Below are 23,847 nucleotides of genomic sequence, written 5' to 3'. Positions count from 1 at the left end.
CTGCACCCACAAAAAGAGTACTTGGGGCCTCCCACTCATAGATTCATAGACATTAGTGCTGGAAGGGACCTCGGAAGATCATCGAGTCCAGCCCCTACTCAGAGGAGATGGATACTGTACCCCGCTCCCGTGATCAAAGGAGCAGTTTCTCAGTAGCAAACAAGGCCTGCAGAGACCCAAGCCTTCCCCATCAGCAGTTATTCCAGTTGCCGTTTCTCTAGTTCAATGTACACCATCAAAAACACCCCGGCCCCGAGTCCCACAGCGAGGCATCCCACTGGAGAGGGCAGAGCAAATCTGAATTGTGCAATGTGCTGTACCGTCTGTGACAGTGTTAGCTGGTGATCTGCTCCTCCTGTCTCTACACCACACCTGATAATTTTGTTACACGTGCTTGTGCTCATTTATTGTACTTGGCAAGATCTTTCATTATACATGTGCCTTCAAGAAGTGGGCATGACAGCAGACTATGTTAGGTGACATCAAAGACAGAAGACTGGCACCAAATCCAGTGGGGAAAGTGTGACAGGAGTAACAGGGTGTTCATCCGTGACTTACCCAAACATCCGGGGCCAGGATTCAGAGCTGAGCGTGGCACACACCCATGCCCACCACACCCAGCAGGATGCCTGTCTTTGCCAGCCGTGTGCTCGAGGGAAACAGCTGCAGAGGCAAGCCAGACGGAGCTGGAAGCCCAGCACCCCCAAGCACACCACAGTGCTCTGGAGCTTGCAAGGAGCGCAGCGTCCTGCCCTACATGATGTTTCCTTCCGAAAGGCAGCTTGTCCTGGTGGGGAGAAGCAGCTCTTCATCTGCAGGAGTCCCCATCCTCTTCTTCCGCACTGGCTGATTGCCCCTACCTGAATCATTTAGGCCCCATCTAGCCACTTGTCAGCATGCGCGCAGTCGCACGGACGTCAGGGAGCCCCGCATACAATGACAGACATGCTTACACACTTTCCTTACGTGCAACCTAAGGCTGCAATGCCGCTGGGCCAATGTGATGTCTGATCCTTGGAGAAAGCAGCCAGTGCTCCCATGGCACTGCAGACATAAACGAGGAGAACGAGTAGTCATTATAACTTTGCATAAGTTTCCGATACTCTGGCGGTTGACATCACACAGTAGTTTCCATGGCAACGCACTGTGATGTTGAAAACGTGAGATCAACTGAAATGGAAGTGCTCAGAAGCAAACTGCAGCGATACTCCAGGAACGGATGCACTATCTGCACTTGTTCCTTGAGTTAAAAGAAACAAAGGAAATTAAATTACACAGCAAACTTACATCAACATAAACTAAAGGCACAGACTTGATTTAAAAGCCTTAATATTGCTGTCTGAGTATCTAACACTCTGTCCATGAAGTTAGGCAATGAAGACTGAGTTTTGAATCTCTAACCGTCACACAGAAGTAAGAACCTCACTGATGTTTAAAGAGCTACAAGAAATTATCCTGGTGTCTCCATGCTCCGAAGCAGGACTTGGATCACTCTCTCTCTGTGTCTCATCAACTTCCTTCTTCTTTGCCACCTTGTCAGCGACTGCCATCGCCGCAGGACTCACTAGAGATATCCACTGACATGGTTTTGTTACTGAATTTATTCTATGATAGGAATAAACAGGAGATTCCTGTTCCTCAGTTTTCAAAGCAGCAAAACAAGGGCTTAGTAAGGACTTCATCTGGAGTAGTACAGGATCCTGCCTTTGGCTCCAGGTACTCATTAGAGTAATGAGCCTGCTGTTGAAAACAGAGACCCAAGTCCGATGTTGGAAGCGGAGGAATATCCTTCCTTGGCACTAAAAGCCTTGTCCGTTTGGTCCAACTCCAGGAAAAAAAAAATAATCCTGATGAATTTGTGCTTAAGATAAAAATGAGCAGACTTGCTGTGCTCAGATTGTGTTTCACAACAACGCTAAAACCCAGAGCGTCTCTCTGCACTGGGGCCGTGTTGCTAACATGGCGATCGTCACACTGGGCTTGCAGCAGGAATCGCCTGGAAAGCGACACGGCCCTCGTTCAGACAGGTGCATAGAGGAGGAACCCAAACCGCGGCTTGCCCAGCTGATCCTTTCCAAATGAGCCTGGGAATGAAAGGTGCTGAATGTCTGGGCACGGGCCCTTCCCACTTCCCCCACACAAAGAAATCCCACACGCCCCTTTTTAAACCTGGCCGCTACATGCTGATGCCCAAGGCAGTTTGGCTGAAGCGAACGCTGCAATATCAGACTCCAAAGGCGAACGCCGCGAGCCTGAACCCAGCAGGAGAGACCTCTGCGCCCCTTGGGGTATTCTGCAGTGCACGTGACTGCATGTTGCCAAGTCTGGCTAAAAACAATGGTCGGCAAAGATGCCTAACAGTTGTAGGCTGTGCTTATCGAAGCTGCCTCGGTGATTTGCACTCCCAGAGACCATTAATTTTAATAGGAGCTGGACAGCCAAATCCCCTCTGCCACTTTGCAAACCTCCGCTGTGGAGTTCAACACAGCATGTCAGCTTCCACAAGCCGCTTGAAAAAGCTTCAAGCACCGGAGCCAGGAAAGGCTTCCAGTCCTTGATAATTTCAGCCTTGTCCTCTTCTGTTGCAGCTTCTAATTCACTGCTTGATCGTTCAGAGAAATGCTATGGTCTGCATTATTATTCAGTCCAATCTCATCAGCTTTTATCCTTTAGCAATGACCTTACAATAGGAAGCTAAGCCTACAGAAACAGCATTTGTAATTAATCTATTTCCATAAGATTAGCATGTCAAATGTCGTAAGGATACATGTAACGTTCCTTTGGAGCTTAAAAATCCTTTTGTCCGATTTCCATTAGAACCGTAAAAGTCTCATCAGAAAGTAAACAGCCTGGCGCGAATCACAAAGCAGATCCCCCCCAGTGTGACATCCAAAACAGCCAGTCAAATGTTGTTCAATATGGACCCACAGTGTAAACCTGGATTGTTACTATGGGAAAGTTACAAAGAAATCTACTGCTGCAGAAAAATAAAAACCAGCCACTGTACTTAATTGCCTCATTGTTATCCAAATTTCTCAACAAACAGAGCAGCCTAACAGAAATTCTTGGCATGTTCACTTGCACACAAAGCCATAGGGACCGGGTCTATCCAGCTTCTTGATGGACTGTGAAATAACTCTAGAGACCTCTCATGCACAAACATGTTTGGAGAGGATAGTCACATGAACCATTACTGAGCCGCACAGCAAACAGATGTGCTGGACAACTGTCCGCCATCACCTATTGCTGTTATTTCCAACAGGGTGGCACCTCTAGGCTCCAGCCCAGGTCACAGCTGCATGGTACCAGGTGCTCTATAGACACACAGTAAGAGATAGGTCCTGCCCTGAAGAACTTGCAAGTGAGACATACGTAAGAGGCAAAGAAAGGGTTACTATCCCCACTTTACAGCCCTGCCTCCCTGATCAGCAGCACTGCCAGGTCTTCATAGATGTCATAGACATTAAAGCTGGAAGGGACCCCGGAGGATCATCAAGTCCAGCCTCCTGCCCCAAGGGCAGGAAGTCAGCTAGGGTCATAGGATCCCAGCAAGATAAGCATCCAAATGTGTCTTGAAGGTGTGTGGCTGCCAGCCTTTGAATATTCATTCTCGTGCGACCTTTGCCCTGGTGTTAAATGTAGGGCGTCTTATGGGCTCGTGTCGTTGACTGAGCAGGTGTCCCCCCCCAAGTCGCCTTCCCCGTTCTCTCCTGCCACGACTTGTTGTTCCTCAGTAGACGGAATTGGTCGTTGGGTGTGCTCGGCAACCTGTGGTTCACCCAGCAGTCATTCACGGGGCTCCACCACCCCTACATCCCGACCTCACGCCCCCTCAGGTGAGTTGTCCCTCCGTTGGCCTCGCCCCCTCTAATGGGATTGCGTCTCATGGCTTGACATCCGTATCCTCATCACCTATGGCCAACCCGTGTGGGCCCGCCCCCTCTGCCTTCCTTGTCTCTACCCCTTCTTTCGGGAAAACACAAAAAAACCCTTCCAAGGCTCCTCCTCGGCCCCGTTCCTCGGGGATATCCTGCACTTTCCACTCTCCCCCTTCGCACAGGACAACCAAACAAAATGCATCAACAAAACACTAAAATGATGAGCCACCTCCCGACATGGCTATGCGCTGTCCCCTTACTATCCTTCCCCTTGCTCTAGCTTGGGGATGCTTTACTCCTTGCCCATCGCCTCTGGGATTCACTTCCGTTCTCCCATCAGCCCGGCTGGGACCAGCAGCGGTACCCGCCCCAATTGTAACCCCCTCGGGGCTCTTCCAGGGTCTTCTCCCTCAGGCGTGGCTGCCTCCTCACCCCAGTCGTCCCAATACTTCCACCTGGGGTCTGCTCGGGCTCCGGGTGCAGCTCTGGCTCTGTCTCCACATTCGGAGTGCCTATCACTCCCTCGCTGTCCCGTGCATGCTCCTGACGGGGCGCTCTGCCCCGCGCTGCCTATGTCTGCTCCCAGGTCGTCAGGCTCTGCGGGTCCCATGGGGAAGATCCTCTCCTCTCCCAGGAGCAACTGAAGCTCCCCTTTCTTGCTGCCCTCCTCCCCCCTCTCTGCAGCATCAGACACCATTTTTATCCCCGCCAGCTGGTATTTGTGGCTGACATCACCGGCCGGCCTTAATTGAATAAAGAGGCGGCTGACGAGTCGCGCAGGTTCTTCCTTCTGCCCTGCTGTGCTGCGTCTCCTGTTGCCGGTAAGTATCCCTTGTCACTTCTTTCCCCGGGAAAAGCTGTTCAAAGTGGGTACTTGAACCACCTCTGGCAGCAGGCTGTTCCAGACCTCAGGGGCTCGGACAGTGAAGAATTTCTTCCTTATGTCCAGCCTCATTCGCAGAGTTTGTGACTGTTCGATCCTGTCATCCCTTGGGGTGCTCTGGTGAACAAATGCTCCCCCAGATTCTGGTGGTCACCCCTGATAAACTTATAGGTGGCCACCAAATCACCCCTGAGCCTGCACTTTTCCAGGCTAAAGAGCCCCATAGCTCTCAGCCTGTGGTCATAAGGTCTGTTTTCCTGACCTCTGATCATGCGCGTGGCTCTCCTCTGGACTCTCTCAAGCTTCTCCACATCCTTTTTGAATTGTGGAGTCCAAAACTGGACGCAGGACTCCAGCTGTGGCCTCACAAAGGCCGAGCACAAGGGGAGAATGACATCCTGGGATCTGCTTGAGAAGCATCTATGGATGCAAGCCAGCATTTTGCTCGCTTTACTAGCCGCAGCGTCGCACTGAATGTTCATGTTCATCTTGTGGTCATTGATGACCCCCAAGTCTCTTTCTTCCATAGTGCTAGCCAGCATAGCACTGCCGAGCCTATAAGGGTGCTGCAGGTTTGTCCTCCCAAGGTGGAGAACCTTGCATCTTTCGGTGTTGAACACCATCAGGTTCTCGTCCGCCTATTTCCTGAGCCTGTCAAGATCCACCTGGATCACCGTCCTGTCCTCAGGTGTGGATGCTTTGCCCCAGAGTTTGGTGTCATCCGCAAACTTGGCCAGTCCGCTTCTGGCACCAATGTCCACATCATTGATGAAGATGTTAAACAGAATAGGCCCTAGGACAGAGCCTTGAGGGACCCTGCTGGTGACAGTGGATTGTGGTGAGGTCAAGGCCACAGTTAGCCAGTTTACCTGAGAGGTGATCATGGGAAACCATGATTTTTTTAAGTTGAGGTATACAACATCAATCTCTTCCCCCTTGTCCAGGTGATAAGTCACCTGGTCATAGAAGGAAATGAGATTGGTCAAGCAAGACCTACCCACAACAAACCCATGCTCGGTATCCCTCAGGATATTGCCTTCAGCTAGTCTGTTAAGGATGGCCTCCTTGCTAATCTTTTCCAAGACCTTCCCCAGGATAGAGGTCAGGCTGATGGGCCTGTAGTTTGCTGGATCTACTTTCCTCCAGTTCTTGAAGATAGGCATGACATTGGCCCTCTTCCAATCATTGGGCACTTCACCAGAGCGCCAGGAGCTCTTGAAGATCCGTGCCAGGGGCTGAGCTATGATGCTCACCACGCTCCCTGAGTACCCTAGGGTGTAACCCATCAGGGCCGACTGACTTGAAGGTATCCAGCCTGTTGAGGTGTTCCTTCACGAGGTCAGCTTCAATGGAGGGCAAGGAATTTCCCTCGCCTGGGCCTCCCTGACCCATAGTGGGCAGGGCCGTTCCATGGAACTGGTGAAAAACTGACACAAAGTACCTATTTAGCAAGTTCACTTTTTGCTGGGCATCAGTTATCAGTTGTCCCGTCTGGTTTAGCAGGGGTCCAATGTTGCCCTTTTTATTTTTCTTGATATTTGTAGCTAGCTGGAGTTCAGTCGCAGCCTTGGCTTTCCTGATTTGCTGTCTGCAAGTCTGGACCAGAGCAGAGTATTCCTCTTTGGTAGTGGTTCCAGTCCTCCATCCTTTGTCCTCCTTTTAAGATGTAGGAGGTCCGCCAGTTCCCTGGAGAGCCAAGGGGGCTGCTGTGCCCTTTTTCTGCCTTTCCTCCGAGATGGGATGGACTTTGCTTGTGCATCCAGGATTGCTCCCTTGAGGAGCAACCACTCATCCTGAGCTCCCCTCTCTATTGCACTGTGGCCTTTTAGGGCCTGTCTGACAAGACTCCTTAGCTTGTCAAGGTCAGCTTTCCTGAAGTCGAGGACTTCTGTATTGCTGACTGATTTGCCTTGTCAAAGTCAGTGTTGGCAGCAGGATGATGTGCATGTCCCCTGATGCCAACACCTGCCTCTCCCAGCCCTCCCAGGACTGCAGCATTCAGGGCTGTGCCTGATGCTTCCAGAGCAGGAAAGGCTTCTAGTAACCTCCCTGCAATCACAGACAATGAGGGTGCAAGGGACCTAATAACCAACCTCAACTTCCCTTGCTGCAGCTTGAGCCCATTGCTCCTTGTCCTGTCATCTGCCCCCACTGGGAACAGCCCAGCTCCATCCTCTTTGCAGCCCCCCTGCAGGGAGGTGAAGGCTGCTCTTCAATCCCCCTCTGTCTTCTCCTCTGCAGACTCAATCAGCCCAGATCCCTCGGCCTCTCCCCACCAGTCCTGTCCCCCAGCCCCACGACCATTTTCACTGCCCTCCGCTGGACTGTCTCCAATGTGTCCACCTCCTTTCTGTAGTGGGGGCCCACAGCTGGACACAGGACTCAGCCAGTCCTGAATCCTACACTCATGCAAGCCAGTCAATGCCTGGAATGGGGTACACCCCAGGCATGCTCGTGTCACCTCCTTGTGGCCACGGGGCATCTCTCTGCCCACCCTGGCTCCTCCCTCCTTCCTGCTGTACCTTGATGTTATAAATATGTTGCTTCAGAAGCTGCCTTTGAGTAACCAAAGTGTAGCTGTGGGTGCCTTTTCTCCCTCCTCCTTCCCCGACTACTAGTCCAGCCAGACATTGTGGATGTCCGCCCTCGCTCTCACCCTCTCCCTCTATCCTTAGCTGGGTCCGGACCCTGTTGGGCTCCAGCCCCCCTAACTTCAGTTAGGGCTCTGGCCCACCTGGGCCTCAACCCCCTCCCAGGGGCTACTAACAACATGAGCAGAAATAAGGAAGAGAAAAGCAGACTCCAACTGGGCTAACATAAACGTTCTTCATGGTGCACCCATTCCCTGGGCCCTTACTGGGCCAATACGAATGGTCCCCAGTCCCTTGGGTTTGCTCCCCGCGGGCTACCATAAACAGCTTGCAGTGCTCTGGGTACTCCCTGCTCCAGGATCCTTCCCAAGTTAACACCAAGAGTGCCCCAGTGCCTCCCATGCACTCGCTGGCTCCATCTTCCCTGACAGGGGCTCCTCGTCTCAGGCAGCAGCTCCTCTCGCCAGGCTTGCATTTGTTCCATCCTTCTGCAGGACTCCAGCCTTCTCAGCCCCATGGACCAGACCTCTCCACCCCTCTCCCCTGCTCTGCAAGTTTATATCCCAGCACCCCTGCCTCCTCAGTCACCTGGCCCAGGTGTAGCTAACCCCGACTTCCCTCTCAATGCTGCCTGCTGCACCCAGCTGTTTGCAAGCTGGACTCTGCAGAGGTGAGTCCTGAGCCCAGTGTCAGTCAGGAGGTTTCTGCTCTCACCTGCAGCAGGCAGCTTGCCCCCTCCTGCATAGCTGGGTGTCTCTCTATCCCACCCGCTCTGGAAGGGCTTTTCTTGCTGCAGGTGATCCACCCTCCCCCTCCAGATGCAAAACTTCTGGCTTTAATGGGCCTTGCTAATTTGTCTGCTATGGCCCTTTTTGTCCTTAACAGGGTCAGGGTTCCCTGTTACAATCCCCAAGACGATTATTCTGGGAACCTGCAGGCAGCCAGATGCAAAAGGCAGTGAATCCCCGCAGGCTGGGCAATGGCTGTTGAGCAGCTAGTGAAGTGTTCCCTTTAAGCCAGTGCACGGTACACCCAGCCCCGCAAAGAAACCAACAGCCGGAGAAGCAAAGCAGACATCAAACTGACGGGGACAGAGCGGTACCCACAGCTGTACCTAGCTACCCTCCGCACCACTCTGCAGGAGGCTGCCCCAAGCTGGAAGAGTTTAAAGCATCCTTTCCCAACACGCCACCTGACATGAGCTGTCAACATGCAAATAAAGAGGGTTTTAAGATTGCAATGTTTCACGAGCCTTCACAACTCATCCCACTGGCACAGTTAACATTGCTGCTGGGCCTCTGCTGTCACCATGAGCCTCACTGATGACGGCTGACAAGGCCCACAGTCTATGTCTGAGAAGTCAGCCGGATCAACTGAACCCCTAAAACAACTGTCTCTGGGTTCGTACACATGGCCCAGCAGCAATCGAGCTGAGCTCCACTCCGTCACACTTCTGGCCTCGTGCTGAACTTGCAGCTGCAGCATAGAGCCAGGAGTTTGCTCGCCCACTGGGCACACGTGCACAGAACTACAGGATTGGCCAAAATTTGCACCCATGCCATGCGCACACCCAGGAGGTAAGGGCACAAAACTGAGTGCATCTGTTCTTTGCCGCTGTGTTTGATTGCAGGGGGCTAACAGCACCATCACTTGAGCTCTGCCCACAGTCACTCTGAGGGCAGCAGGTGCAGGAGATCAGGCCTCATCTTGCTGAACAGCTGCGCCAAGTGCCTTGAAATGTCTGAAGATGTATGCAGCAGAGGCCTTTGGATCCAGCCATGCAGCTGCTTCATGAGATGTCAGACAACACCATCCCTGCTGCCCTGCTCAGTGCGTTTGGGCTACAAAAAAAAAAAAAAAAAAGGCTGCATCAAAAAGGGAGGTGGCAAGTGCTTCGCCCATTATCATGCCCGGAGTAAATAGCATGGTTCTCTTGGGAAAATGGACAGTGGATTGTAAAAGCAGCTCTAACTGGGAGCCTAGATTATCAGAAAGGTATGAAGGTGCTTGTGCAGCAGGGCACCGCTGTTCCTGCCGCAGAGCTGTCCTGGAGGAAGGCATAAGACGGCTCCGTTGGGAGCTCTTCCTGTCCTGCATCGCACCCGCACACTGACCAGTGCAATTTGAGAGCAGTCACCGTCTCTACCAAAGCATCCACCAGTTTGGGACTGGGGCAGATCTTCTTGGAAACTCCTTTGGTTGAAAAAGCAAAGTAATTGTGGAGTAAATTAAGTGCAATTGTTATAAACAATTTGGCACATGTACCTCTTGTTGGGTCAGTGCCATACTAGTCATCTTAGCTTAGCATACTCTATCTGCACATATTACTCCATAATAAATCAGACTGAATCGGGAATGTGATTTGCTTCTTTGACAGAAACCAGAGAGCAGGGGAAAGAAAAGATAGGGAAAAAAAAATCATGCTTTTTTTGTGAGGAAGCATTTCCATAAGTAAGAAAAATATTGTTATTTCACGTATCTGATCTAGGGGAAGGGAAATAAATACGTAGGCACAAAAAAGAATAACTCGAGTTCCTGGAATTGCTAGATTCAATTTCTTTCTCCCTCTTCTCCATCAAGTTCAGTACAACATAGACAGTTCAGATTCACCTCTGTTATAAGCAGGTAAACTATTTGCTTTGCTCACCTGTAACAGAAAAATTTGGGCTCAGTATTTGTAGGGGTGCTCTCCATTTTTAATCTGGGTTATCACCATGTCTCTCAGGAAGAGCATGGAGCTCCTCTGGAAACATTTTTGCTAATTCAGTATCACATGGGTAATTGCAGCGTTTTGAGTCATTGCTCGCTGCCCTGTCCTTACGCCATGCTTACAAGCTTATTTAAATACTGGGGAGACCCTCTGCTCAGATTTCATGTGAGGTGCAGGCATCGCTATGATCACTCCAGAAACCACAAGTAGGATTTAAGCTGCTTGTGTGTATGCTGTGAAGCTCCAATAAGCCATAGCGTGAGGACTTTCATACATTACTACCAGCCAAAGCCACAGTGCATGCCAGCCCTCTTGTTAGAGCCAAGCGTTAGGCACTGACAAGATAATAGAAGGGAGAGAGTTTTCAGATCTCATTGATGCCTGGTGTGAGAAAGGTCGGTTCCTGAGTAATGAGGCCCTGTGCTGTCGCCTCAAATCATTTCAAACTAAGCTCCATCGCTTGAATTTTGAGGAGAATCAGTGCAATCATTGACCCCTTCCACCTCCGCTCTGCTTCTGCATGAAAGGAAGGAAAGGAAAGCGAGAGCACGTGGTAGGCTTTTGTTTTCTCATTGCGTTCTCCTTTGACTCGCGCAGAAAACCTCCGAGCTACAAACTTCTTGAAACTTTACAGACAAACACGCCATTTTTGTAGGCAGCCTGAGCTCTCTCTTGACTTTGCCTCCATGCTTTGTCCTGTTTCTTGAAAATTCTCCCCAAATCCTACAGCCTCTTGCTCCACTTCTGATCCAGCTGGCCATCCTCCCCTTGCTGTCCTTGTCCTCACTATTTAAGGAGGGGGAATGCAGAGGTGATGCCAACGCGGGAAGCGCAACAGATCCAACAGCCACAAACCTCACGTATAACCAAGAGGGAAATATTGCTAAGCAAAATGAAGAACCAAGCACTGCTACCATAAATACTTGTTTGTTCCTTGGCATTTGTTGTAGAAAGCTCCTCTGGTGTTAAATGAAAAAAGAAAAAGCAGAGCACTTACAGGTACTTTTTGTGCTGCCTGGCTAGGTTGTGCATTCTTTGGAAAGCTGAAATCATACAACTGGGTAACTAGTCGAAGGAAAAACCTAAGTCATGGAGGGTTTTTCAGTATTACCTTTAACTCTTCCACCTCACTCAGGGTCTCTGTTTCCTGAACGCCAGTTGCCCTGTGCCATGGGTGACGGCTTACTCAATGACAAGCTAAATGACTGCCAGTGCTTGGTGTCTCCCTGGAGCTCGCACAGCCAGCCAGCCGAGGACTGCTCCTGGTCCCCAGCACCGGGCCCAGTGACATGCATGCAAGGTGGACAACGGCTGGAGCGGTCATTGTCAGCAAGCAGAGCAAAGGAAGTTGGATGCAGGTCCTGGCCCCAACCCATCATAGATTCAGCGTGTCCTTTCATCTGCCTGGACCCTGATTTACCCAAGAGCTTAATGCCACTTCTCTACTTCCCAGACATATATGAGGTAATTACGTTGGTAAAGACCTGTGAGATATCTGAATGAAAGTCCATTTATAAATCAGGGCACCATCACTCTAATTTCCTGTTGACCACAAAGAAGCTTTTGGATGCTCTCAGGTTTTTAGTTGGTTGGTTTATTCTGATTTTTTTTTCCAGATGAGCTGAGAGAGCTCTAACAGGGCCCCGGGTTCTTTCTTCTGCAAGGATATTTGCACTCTTTGATTACGTTCCCCATAAGATCAGGAGTTTCCTCTTTACATAAGGGAGAAAGACCATTCACCAGATAAGGGGTTGCTTCCCTGGGCTCTCACAGAAACGAAGGAAAGCTTCCCATCAGAAGCGCGTACGAATGCAGTTCACCAGGGGCCATTTTCTGCATTCATGCCAGAATTTGGGGTTATCGGTAAAACGCCGCCAGTCTTTAAAGTTTGTTTCCCTTGGGCACTGCTACAAGGATAGGTCGGCTGCTCGTGGACAATGCAAAACATTAAATTTCATAGAGGTCACAGACATTAGGGCTGGAAGGGACCTCAGAAGCTCATCAGCCCCCATCCCGGGGGCAGGAAGTCAGCTGGGGTCACAGGATCCCAGCAAGATAGGTTTGTTAACATTAAATGTGTTTATCCTTTGAGCGTAGGGTTGGGATGAAATCGCTCAACCCACTCGGCGTAACGACTTTGGGAAAGTCATTTTAAATGCCTGCCTCAGCAGAGGTACAGTGAAGAAACCCCCTCCACACGCACGCGCCACTTTAAAAAGACATTTCCCAGCTCTGCAATAGCCACTTTCTGCAGAGAGGTGCATTTCACGGAGAAAACATCCACCGGAGGATGGATTTTTCCAGTCTCATTAGCTTCACTTTGGAGCTATGCTCAATCCACTGGCTGTTCAGACCCAATATTCACATTTCATTTCGTTCTGCCTAACCAGCAAACTGACTTTGAAGACAAGCAGGAGGTGTTTCTACACCAATGGCTGGAGAGGGTGTCCTTGGCCTTGTCCAGTTTTGAAACACTGAGATAACTCCACTGCTGTCTGACAAGCTTCGCAGCCCCGTTGATGTCAGTGGATTGCAGCAGTTATAAATCGCCCGTGAATTAGGCCCGTTTCTGTCTTCCTAGAACCATCCTTTATGCACCGAAGGTCTATTTCTCCATCAGTTTGCTGAGGGCTGGCACCTTTCCTGGCACACATCTGCTGTGCAATCCTGGCAGGAAATGACTGCTACGTAAAGGTCACAAATGAAAAGGATAGACCCTGCCTGACCCCGAACAGACACAAGGACTTTCTCTGACATCCCATGAAACCGCTGATACGCACCGAGCTAAACTGGAGCTCAGAGTACAGGGACGTCAAACCTTTCACTGACTGGAGTCTGGTTTGGGTCATGGGATGCTAGTAAATAATTGGGAAAGGTAAAATCTCCCCAGCTGTCACACAGCCCAAGGGATGCTGCCTTCCTGCAGGCTGCATCCAAGCAGCCTCTGCATGGCTGGGAAATGAAAGCCAAGGGCATGCCAGCAGTTTCAAAATCAGAAAGACTGCCGTGCAGAAGAGGGAAAACAACTGAATGACGCTCACTGAGGAGGGCAGGACACTAAGCAGCGGGTGCAAATGGCATCAAAGCAGATTTGGATTCAGTCTCAGACGCACCTTCCCAAAAGCAGGGCCAGCAGGACACTGAAGCACCCAGCCAACAAGGCTTTGGCATTGCCAGTGCTCAAGATTTGGGACAGGCATTTGTCTGGGAAGACTTAGGAACAAGAAGTTAGGCTAGACGGCACCGGAGGTCCCTTCCATCCCTAGGATTCTTGTGGTTTAACTCAAAAGAAAGATGAAAAAAAATCACAACTGACATTACAGAAAGTCTTATGACCTGTCGTGGGGAGCGGGGAGAAATCCCACGATTTTGGGTTTCCCAAGGCTGGCAAGACTCACTTTGGTTCCTGAGCTGCAGGCGGCTGCGTTGCAACGGCTGGACCACACCTAGCACCTCAGTCTCTGTCCCGGGCTCCTGAGCCTGCCACCCCCGTTTTGGACCATGAAGCCCTGTCCTAATTAATCCTGCACTCAGGCCATAGCCCAGCCCTCCAGGTAGACTGCCCACACCCCAGTCCCTGAGAGCATCACAAGAAAAGCCATTTTCTTCCAACTCCAAACCAGGAGCTGTAGGTATAAAAAGGTTTTCTTTATATAACAGAACTTCTCGCCCTGCTACTCCTAAGAGCATTTCCCAAGCTACTCTTCCTGCTGCAGATTTAAAGAGAAAGTAAATGTCTTCAGATCTTGTATCCAAGGTCTGCTTTACCCAAAGCACACAGCTCAGCAAGGGCATGAGTTCATAGAAAAAAGCTCCCTGCACTCTCTGGAGGGGGTTAGCTTTGGTTAAACCCATTGAACTCCTCGATAAAACTCCATGATATTCACTGCACCAACATCTGGTCCTGAGCACATGAAAGATAAGGGGGTTTTCCTTCTTTTAAGAAACGATGTATGCCTCAAAGGCAAGAAGCGGGGGAGGGTGCTGCAACTTGTAGGGATGCTTCTGCAGCCCTGCTACTGCTGTTTTGCCAGCGAGGAAAGCAAACCAAATAATGGAAATCAAATAGCTTTTGTTCTCGGCAGAGGGAATGGATGCCAGGGTCTGCACATCCAAACCTGTCCTGAAAACAACAGGGTTGACCATAGTTTTACCAAGAGGTTAGATTATGGATGTTTGTAGGATGGTTTGCACAGGGGTGATCCTGCCTCGAGCAGGGGCCTGGACTAGATGATCTCTGGGGGACACTTCTCTATGATTTCTAGGACTTCTTACAGCTTGATACAGGCATTGTTCTTGGAGCTGTCCCATCAAAGGCTGTGCACGCACGCAGCTAGATGTCAGTCCTGTCTTGGGAACATCAGCACATTACTGTTTCCGTGCACTTTCCGCATCCCCGTCACTCAGGTAGCTACGTTGTGATTGACACCTGGCCACCTCCCAACACATTCACCACATCCTTGTGACATCCCCAGCGTGGCTCTGACCATCCAACAATCCCCATCCCAATCCTGACACCAACAGAGCATTGCTAGAGGAGGCCATCTGCTGTGGTGTTGGCCCTGGAAAGCCCAAGGGCTATGCTGCGTGTTGCTGAGCATGAGCTAGCCATGCATGTGCACATACACCCCCGCCAAGGGCCTCCTGGGCTGCACTATTCTCCTTCCCCAGGCCCATCAGGAAGAGCTCGTCTGCACCACAGGAGCCGTGTGCCCCTGCCAACCTATTCCCAAGCACCCCTCTTCCCGCAGGGATGCACCAAACCCAGAAATACACTGTGCAGATATTCTGGGGTCTCCCTTTCCCGGCGTTCAAGGCTTTGGTCTCTAGCATGTATAAGACCAGGGGATTTCCAGCTCGGAGGTGGGTGGGACACGTTTGGGAATGGCTCACCCAGGACGTGCTGCTGCTGCAGTGCAGACCTGTCTTAAAAGCCCAGTGCATAGAAGGGGGTGGGGGAAGTCTCCCCAGCAAGCAACTCATCGCTGCTCCCTTCCTCCCATCTTGTCAGGTCACTGGGGCTGTATGTAGCCCCCATGCGAGGCTAGGAGCTCATCTGCATGCCCAGAAAAGTAACTCAGCATTAGCAGAGTGGACCCTTCCCTCCCCCCCACTGGCTGCTACTCGAACACGACCTTGACGTCTCAGGAACCAAATCCACGCCTACCCTGGCCTGCATCTGGGGTCCTGCCCTTTGCCCACTGGGCAAACCCAACGCGCAACAAGGAGCTGAGGCTGGATGCAGATGTGCCCTTTGGAAAAGCCCTTCCTGGTTTCCACGTCTGCCGTCTCAGCTTGTACAGCCCACCGTCACAGAGACACGGTTTTTCATTTCCTCTCTCCTTCCTGCCCTGCTGACTCAATGGCAGTGAGGCTGCAGATTTCATGAAGTCCTACACTGCAAGGCCAAACAGCACCGTTATGATAACACAGGCCAGAGAATTTCACCTGGCGATGACAGCACGCAGCCCGTAACTTCTGGTTGAGCTGGAGCGCACCTTTTGGAAATGCACCCAATCGCGCTAGAAAGATGAAATCAAGGAGGCTCTACTTTGTCTCTAGTTAATTGTTCCAGTTGTTAGCGATGCAACCTCACTGTTGAAAATGTGCACCTTAATCCTACAGGCAAGGATCTGCGTGGGTGATATCTTTCATTGGACCAGCTGTATGACTAGGATAAAGAGAGACAAGCTTAGACAAATTAGACAAGGCACCTTATTCCTAGTCTGCATTGTCTCTAGCCCCTGGAGTCCGTGATGCCTTTGAAGCCAAATCCCACTGAAGTCAGGGGCCCTTTATCCGGGAGAAGAGGAACAGCATCTGGATTCCTTGCCAACTTGATGCTGCCCCAGACCGGACGGGACACGTCGGCTAAAGCTGTGCAGACCCCAACCCTGGTTCCACATCTCATCAATTATCTGTGCATCACAGCTCACGCATCATTTTCTTTGGGGAATATTAAAATGATTTTCTTTTCCCATTTTCTCACTCCATTTCTCTTCTCCCTCTTAGAAATGGGGGGTGACATTTATACCACAAGTTCTGTCACTATAAATTAGACCAACCAGAATTATATTTTTTTTATCCTGTACTAATCTGAATGCAGATAAAATGCGCTGTGCGAGTGGGAAGAAAGGACACTAAGGGAGCAGGGTGCCGAGATCAGCTTCTGAAGAAACATCTATGATATTTAACAAGCATTCTCATTTATTTTTTTAACTCTGTAATGTCTTTTCAGTAACGTAACAGAGAGGAAGCTTTGCAGCCTTCAACTATCCTTTCCATGCGATGAGAACCCCATAAGGGCCCTTGCACCTGGATTTTCAGGGAAAACAGCAAATCTGTTTTTACAATGCCTCACATCTTTAGGTAACATCTGCTCCAGAGTAAGGACACCAACCCATGGGAACAGCTTGGGGAATAGCCCAGGGCAAACGCGCATTTTGTAAGTGGAGACAAAGATCCCAGAGGAACAGAGCAGAATAACGCTGTTGGCGTCACAGTCGGAGGGGGAGGCACCTTTCCCATTAGAGACCGGCACTAGCTCTGGCCTCTGGATTTATGGATGATAAAGCCAGGGGGGGCCACTGTCATCTCCTAGTCTGACCTCCTGAGCAGGAACAGGCCTTTCCCTGAACTAATCCCTCTTGCACCACTAATATTTCTAGGACACCCCTTTAGTAAAGCCTCCAGAGCCTAGACACACAGCACATTTACCCTGGTTTTGGACACTGATGGAAATGACACCTGGAATAAGAGCAGACAGATGACCAGGTATCTGCTCACTACAGGCACTATTATGACAGCACTTTGCCATGAGATTTCTGGGGTCAGGGGAAGGAGAAGAGGCAGACAATATCCTGTTTGCCCACAGCAGGCTGCTATGTCTGGACAGCTGCGTGCGGACACACGGCACTCACACCAGTGTAGTCGTGGCCCTGACTTTTCCAGGGTTATTCCACACTAGTATGAAAGTGGCTGATGCCAGGACAGTGGAGCGGGAGTGTTGTTGCAGCTGTGATGGCCCAGGAAATAGGCAAGAAGCAAGATGGGGTTTTGGTGATCTTGTGTATTGGACTAGTTACCTAGCTGAGACAGATGTTGGGCAAGCTTTATATCGATGTTACCACAGCATGATTTCACACCCTCAGTCTACACATGAAATGGTCAGAGAGCAAAAATCTGCAGAACAGAGTCTGTAGTGTGGTCCCAAAAGATCCCCTGTGGCTGGTTCACTTCTTAGAGCCGCAGCATCGTCAGTCCCAGACGCTCCGGAAACTGAAGAAGACACCCGGAAATCTCGGAGCTGGTTCAAAAACCTGAGACCTTAAAACAGGGGGGAAAAAGCTGAACCTCTGCTAATTGCTTTTCCAGTGCAAAAGCCCATAGGAATTACATTATTGACCCATTCTGCGCAACCAGAAATGACTGAAAGATACTTTAATTTTTTAAGTAAAAGTTGAGTCTTGCCTATTCCTGTTTGTCTGGGAAATGAGGCCTTATGGAAAACGCAGTGTCCAGAGACTGAGGATAAAAATCATGCAAGATGGCAACACTAGAGCTGTAGCATGAGCTTCCCAGGGTACAAGGCAAGTTGCACCAGCAACTCTCACCCGGGGATCTGGAGCTCGGACGCTGGAGGGATGGACAAATGCTGCGCAGCCCTCCAGGGCTCTTCAGGAGACCAGAGGTGGTTTGTGTCCCCGCTCTGCCTTGCTCTCCCTTTGCCTCCTCTTCCCACTCTCACCCTTGTCCTCTCTCGCCCATGCTCCAGGCATGCTAGGCCTGGACGTCTCTCCTGGTCCTCCGAGGAGTGCAGCCCTTCCTCTTTCCAGGGCTCAGAGCCCACCCCAGCTCCCCAGAGGCTTTCCCGACTCCTCTGCATGGAGGTGGCTTTCCCTGAAAGGCATCCAATGCAAAGATGTCTGTCCTGTCAAAGCTGTTGCAATTTGTCTAAATGGAGAAGGGACTGGATCCCGGCTTGCCCCTGTGTGCCCTCCACACCAGAGATCACTCCCTACCTGCTCTCTGTTAACACAAAGCCAGTCATGATTTTGCAAAGAGCCACTTTGCAAACGTACAGACGTTCCCCGAGATACACGAAAAGACTGCGCCACCAGGCCCAGCGAGCCACGTCTTGGCGTCCTGCCCCACAGGCCCCCAGCCACCGCTGGGTACTGACAGCTACAAAGAGCAAAGCAGAAAAGGAATATATTAAACCACCAAACCCTTCTCCGGCATGAAGCACAGCCTTGCTCTGGCTAAGCAATCTCGAAGGATGGCACTTGCAGCCGGCTAACAGCATGGTACTGCAGCAGCTGGGGCTTTTTCACATGGTGGGAGAGAACGCTTTTTATCCTGCTGAGATATTTTTTTATTAGCTCTTCCCTATGAAAAGGTCTTTTTTTTTTTTTTTTTTCAGCCCTGCCTTGATTAAATTCACTTTGATGTATATTTCAAGCTTCCCTCCCGACTGTCTCAGCGCTGCGGAGCGAGCCGAATCCTCAGTCAAATGCAAAAGCATGGCGCCCTTTCCTCTTTCGTTACCGTGGTGTCATCTAAATGTAACCCAGGCGGTACTCCAAGAGGTACCCCCTCTCCAACTGAAGGGATCAAAGCAGGTGCACAAGCGCTGTGGGAGGTGTAGGGACTCTCCTCCCCCCATAGAGCAGAGCCAGACCACCAATGGGGACTTAACTGTATACCTTTTAATACTGGGAACATAACAGGCATAAATCAGAGGGTCTAGTGGACACTACAATGTCCCAAGGGGGCAGGATTCAACCAAGGTTAGACACTTCCAATCACTGACAAAAAAACCAGGGTTAACAAAATATAAAACACAAACAGCTGAATAAACAATACGGGTTGGTGAAATATAAAATGGCACAAAATGCAAAACGTCAAGGAAACATAGGGCCTTGGTACCTGGAGTAGGGGAAAGGGGGGAAAACACAATGGCCCCTTTCCACTGCAAGATTTACTTTTTGTTAGCTCACACACCCCAAGCCACCTCACTTTGTGCACCCTGCATCCAGGCTGGACCTCACTGCTGAGACCTCTCCAGGAGTGAAGGGTTTGCTCACTCCCAGCACCCCTGAGCGCCTGAATCCCTACCTGGAGCACACAGGACTGGAGAGACGGTCAGGCAGGTAGTGGGGAGCAGGTGTCACCCTGAGAAGGGCACAGGGGATAAGGGGAGAGAGGGGAACCCACCACAGGGAGACTGGTTTCTTTTATGGTGGACAGAAAGGTTTGATTCAACGTTCTCACCAAGGAACAACCCCAACCAGGGCAGGGCTTTACATTCACAGCCTATCCAGCAGCTGATCTACCTCCATGGGGAGAACATCACCACGTGCAAACCACCAGTACTTCTTCTGTCTGCCACCACCCAGCCCCTGCCTGCATGGCCCTGGCACTGGGGGGGAGCATGCCACTCTCCCTCTGCAGTCACACATGGGAAGGCAGAGGGAAGGCATGCATAGGCACTGCTGACCTAGAGCTTCAGAGGATCCCCTGGCAGCTGCACCCTGCCCAGCGGAGCTGCAGCACCCCCGAGACCTGGCTGGGCTGGTCAGGAGCAGCATCTTTTGTCAGACCACGCATCCGCATGGCTCCGCTTCATGGTGCAGGAGGGCAGACAAGGTAGCCAGGGGCTGTGTCACTCTGATCTGAGCAGCAGCAGATGTCTGGTTAGTGGTCTGCCCTCCACCCTTCCTTGTCACCGGGTTTATTCGCATAGAAAATACCTCTGGGCAATAGCTGGAATATGGGTCAGTAGTGCAGCTGGAGAGGCCAGGGAACACATAATGACTCCATCTTCAGACACTGCTTTGCTCAGCATCCCTGAGCACCAGGGGACAGGAGATGCAACAATTCAGGAGGGCAGAGAGAGAGCTCTGGCCTTAGCTATCTCACAGCCCTGAGAAGGGCAATGCGGAGAAGGGTCTCTCTGACAACTGAGTGATGCATTTAGCACTCACAAAGGGGCAGGGGTGCAGCCAGGGGTTGGGGTGCCAAGGTGTAGTTTCACCCCCCTTTAATTCCTGCTTAAGCCAAAGTTTAAAAACAACCACAGGCCACGGACTGGGGTGGGCCACCTGGTCCATGGCCCAAGCAACTTTTAGCATGTTTATTTAGCCAGCTACGCAATTTAAAAATAGCTATACAGCTTTAATCAGAATGCACATTTCAGGGTTGTATAAATTAACGTGCTAAAAGTTGGTTGGCTGGGCTGGATATGTGATATCTGATGAGAGTGTGCAAATAACACAAGCCCCATGAGCCACGCTGCATGAGGAAACTGCCACAGCTCCCTGCCTATGGTTCGGATGTCAGTGTTCCTGACATGGCCCAGGTGGCCCACCCCGTTCTGCAGCCTATGAAAACAACTGCCCAACAGTGGCAGTGGCATTTCTATTCAGGCAGTGCAGAGGAAGTCAATGGACTTCATGGCTCATTATCATTGTCCCAACTCCTTCTTAACTCTTCATTCCACAGATGTTCATGGCTCTGTCTCCTTTTTAATGGTCTTGATGTCCTACTAATCAAGCCAACCTTTCTTCTGCAGTTCTGCTGTCTGTTAGCTGCTCCTATTTCACAGTCTTGCAGATTGTTTTTAACCCATTCCAATAGAGTTATATTTGGTTTTGCTTAATCTTAAACTGAGTGATACAGCCCTGGACCCCTAGCATAAGCATAAAGCCTCTACTTTATTTTTACCTGGAGACAAATGTGTGTTGTGTTACATAGGATGATACATGGGATCACAGCATCTGTACCACCCTTTTCAAAATGCCAGATCTGCCCATGCAAAGGAGGAACACTGACATCTGAGCCATAGGCAGGGAGCTGTGGCAGTTTCCCCATGCAGCGTGGCTCATGGGGCTTGTGTTATTTGCACACTCTCATCAGATATCACACATCCAGCCCAGCCAAGCAAAAGTCCCATAGAAGGCCTGGCTGTAATATGGGTGGATCAGCACGGGCATGGTAGCAGCATGGTACTGGAGAACATGGTCGTGCTGCCAGGGCTGTTTTGAATGCAACGTAAAACCAGACCCTTCCCGCTGCAAGTCACTGCACCATGCAGACACTTGCCATGAAAGGGGCTTTCAGCCAAAAGCGCTGGAGACCAAGCTGCTTCCCAGCCAAATTGTGACCGGCCCTCCCTCCCAAAGAGGACAAGGGGACTTGCAGAATGGCTAGACACAGCCATGTGCTGTGAGCTCCCCCAAGCACAGTAAGAGTCTTCTGCATTTAGTTTGCATAGTCCATTGCCCTCTTTGCATATGCAAATCAGGCAGTCACATGGCTGAATGGCTATCTATGCAATTTAGATTACACATCTAAATTGACTGCCCCCCTTACCCAGCCTGTGCTTAAAAAATAGGCAGGCAACACCCCATGTATTTTTTTTACATGCATGTCTAGATGCAAAGCAAGCCAGCAGCACGCTCATGATTCTCATACTGGCTTTGTTGCGCGTTCTTAGGAATTATACTCAGCAAGAGGAAGGACACAGTTTTGAATCAAACGGATGAATAAGCAGCTAAACTGATGCGCTTTATGTCAGGAAACACCTGAATTGTTCAGGCTTCACCACTCTGTGAAAGTGGTGTCAAGCCACTAAGGTTCTGGGACAAGAGTGGACCTTTGGAGGAAAAACAGAGACTTTAAAAAAGGAAACCAAATGAGATTTTATCGCATCAGGAAGAGCTTTATGTAGCAAAATTATATTAAACCCCAAGCATCTGCACTTTCACAAAGAAGCGGGGTGATACTTGGCAGGCAGCCAGAATAAGCGAGTAGCCCAGCAAAAGGGCAGTTCATCACTAATGGTCCATCAGCTCGCCCTTTATTAGAGTCTTGTCTATCACCCAGAGGGACAGCACCTCCCGCACACCGTTGTTTTTGTCATAGCGAGGGATCAAAGTCACTGGATGCTGTCAGACAATAAATACCTTCTTTTCAGTGTAACCAACTTGCCATTTTCTCAGTGTTTAGGGCTGACAAAATACTCTGGATTTGCCTCTACATTTGCCATCACAAGAACTCTATCTTGTACTATTGCTCTCTCCACTTACAAGAGTGTTTGTAAAGCTCCAAATCTAACTTACTTTCAGAGCATCCCTGTGACCCCGAGAGATGATGCTGTTCCCACTACACAGTCCTCAGACACAGATACACATACCATTACCCAGCAGTATGGCTGGACACAGATTTGATCACACCTTTACCACCCAGCAGCAGGCTGCTTTGGGATACACGTCCATATGGGAAGCTTGGATTTATACACATCTGCCTCTGATGCACACTATTGCCAGCAGATGCCGACACCAAAATAAAAGAAATCAAAGCACATGGTTACAGTGTGTGGTCTCCCTGGAGCAGTGCAGTTCTTTACTTGCACGTGCCCGTCTCTGTTTTCGCAGTCACAAATTAGTCCCTATAGCCCTTAAATGCTACACAGCAACACGCACCACACGGCAGCCCAGGGACCAAAGGAGAACTCCACGCTCTGCCTTCTCCAATATTGCTGTGATGGATGCAATGCACACAGATTTTCAGGCTAAGGAGCTGGGATGCTTGGATGATTAAGTTAATGGGAATTGGGTGTCTAAATCCTTTCCCATTAATTTAATTAACTGTGTCCCAACCTGTTAGACAGCTTTGGAAACTCCATCTTAGCTTTTAGTGGTAACCCAGTAAGCACAATGGATGCCATTCACAACCAAGAAAGCTGTACTGCGCTACGCAATTTCCTCTAGGGCTGTGTGCAGACTAAGGAGGATTTAAAGGAATTTGGGTAAGGCGGTATAATGAATCAAATTAATCAGTGAAGATAAAGCACACCATAGAAAATGTGGGCTCCAGAAATCAAGTTATACAGACTGATAAATCTTTCACTATCCCCTTCACAAATCACAGCATCACTAGAGCGGAGACTCTAGCACAGCAGAAACCCAGCCCGAGCAGATGCAAACTTTACAAAATGCTAATACAAAAGCAAAAGCAAAAGGATGGTATGATATGAAGCACTTAAAGTCTGGCCACAGAAATATTGTGTGTCAGCCCGTCTTCTCCTTCAGTCTTCCCACCTGTCTGCCAAGGAGTGTTATCACGACATGAAAACTACAGCTTCTCTCACTGCACCTAGCTATCTTCTAATCCCCCGTTGTTGCTCATTGCCACTCACGCATTACCTAGCTAGCCATTTTCTCCATCTCAGGTGGCAGATAACTGGAGTGCTTAGATGCCTCCCATTACCCTACCCTCTGAGCACCTCAGTCATTAATGGATTTATCCCTGCATGCACCCTGTGAGTTCAGTATTATCTCCATTTACAAATAGAAAAAATTAAACAATCCCAGATCCATAATGGTCTTTGGGATCACACCCCTCTGAACCAGTCAGTCTCTAAGGTGTTGCCCTTCCCTGCCTTCTGTCTGACTTCAGACTGACGTGGCTAGCGACCTCTCTGCTTTCTCTGGGTGGTTACTAGTATGACCCCTAACCTTTGTGGAGGTCAGCCTGAGACGCATTAAATGACTTACTCAAGGCTGCATAGGAAGTTTTTGGCAGAGCAGGGAATCACACTTGAGTTTTGTGAATACCCAATTTGCCGAACCAGCTTTTTTCATGACTGTCTGGATCCATGTGTGGGGGCAAGGGAGCTGCAAATGTGACCCTCATAGACGCACACAGGCCATAACTTTTATTCCTCCCACTCCTTCTCACGTCCTGCTTTGGACTGCGACATTTATCTCAGCATCTCACTGC

This window comes from Crocodylus siamensis, chromosome 2, assembly GCF_052110815.1.
Source record: "Crocodylus siamensis isolate JL-2025a chromosome 2, ASM5211081v1, whole genome shotgun sequence".
Lineage (NCBI taxonomy): Eukaryota > Metazoa > Chordata > Crocodylia > Crocodylidae > Crocodylus > Crocodylus siamensis.
This window is presented reverse-complemented; position numbering follows the sequence as displayed.